Consider the following 1,756-nt stretch of genomic DNA (forward strand, 5'->3'; position numbering starts at 1 on the left):
ATACTTTCAGAGGCTTTTCTAACCCTATCACCAGCGGAATCCCCAAATCCTTTGCAAGCACTGGATTCCTCACTTCCAGTCTTCAAGATATCGTTGGACGTTGCTGGAATAGCGTATTCTCCCAATGGTGCTATAGGATGTGGAGCTTCTGGTGGGAATATCTTGGTGACGGTTATGGTATGTGTCTTCCCTGTCAAGTTATGATCGGAGACTTTCACAATGAACCTGTGTGTCTGCCTGATTGTATCAAGCAAAGCTTGTGGTACCGGCACACAATGGTCAGCTTCCACGCCCTCATTAGACTAACATCCAAGAACAATATAAATGAGTTCAAATAATATGGGGCTATGTATAGACAGATTCTTAATTACCTCAAAGTAACGAGCAACTAATTCTGATGCATGCTTCCCAGTCAACTCTTTGCCAGCATCACCAAGAATGACAAAAACTGCTTGTTCACTCTTATCATAAACAGAAATCCTGGTCAGGTATCTGGAATGAGAGAAGATTAGCTATTAGTGCGGGCAAAAAGTAGATGAAACTGTGTATACAACACTTACTGAGCAACGCCTGTGACTTCACTTTTCCCACACTTCTTATTGTTACAAATCAGAGAGGTTGGCCCTTTGAATTCCTTGCTATTATACCCATCACATGAAATATAATACCAAGCTGAACCCTGGATAACATCATCTATAGTTGTTGTGCATTCAAACCAAGCAGCCTCCCATTGTGGAAAATAAAAGAAACTCTATCAATACACACGCATATGACAAGGAATGTGAAAACAGAACAAATCTTGTACCTTTAGCAGTTGACTGCTTGATGTAGGAGAAGAGTTCCTCAAGAGTAGCTGTCTCAGGCTTAGTGACAACCTCTGCATTAATCTTATTAGCAATATCCGAGTTGGATCTCAGCCTGAGAAAAATGAAAATTCCAAAAGAATGTCAGAGCTGAATCGCATGAAATGTCAACAGAAGTCGCATGTAAAAAATAACTGAATACAAAAATGCTCACCACCCAAGGTAATCCTTGCTAGGCTGGACATCGGTATCCATAAACACACAAGAAGATGCCATCGAAGTCAGAGCAAGGGTTCCTGTTCAGAACACATGAATTGATTATTACCAACCAAATACTTAAACGATGCCACAAAAGTATTCAAACAAGTGTTACGTGCTATAACTATGTCTCACTTAACAATAAAAAAAATGACCTAATTCATTTCAGTTCGAATCACAACACCTAATTTATAAATATGAGCACACCATCCAATAGAATTCTAATGACCTAACATAATATAATGACTTAATCCTGTTATTAAGAAAAATGCTAACCTCCAAGATGTTTAGGGTTCACTGTGGTGACCAAAAGAACGCTTGGAGTGCTTCCATACGATTTGAATTTCTCGCAGAAGTCGGATGCGGCTTTGTCCCATAGATAGAGCTTCATTACTGGCCCGCTGCATAAGATTAAAATCATGTGTCAAGCATAACTCACAAAGAATATATCTAATATTTGGACAGTCTTACTCGTGTGGCTGAACATGAACACATAGATGCCGCTTCTCTGCTATGGCGGCTTCGTCGAGAACAGTATGATCAGTGATAGTCTGCCCATTCACCAGCTTCATGTGGCCAACATAGTCTGGGATAAAAGATTTCATAGGAGTATACTCATTAGATGTAAATATATAATCTAAAGATCTAAGTATAAACACAAAAAAAAATAGTTCAACAGAGCTAACCATAAAGAT

This window comes from Brassica napus, chromosome C4 (assembly GCF_020379485.1).
Source record: "Brassica napus cultivar Da-Ae chromosome C4, Da-Ae, whole genome shotgun sequence".
Classification (NCBI taxonomy): Eukaryota; Viridiplantae; Streptophyta; class Magnoliopsida; order Brassicales; family Brassicaceae; genus Brassica; species Brassica napus.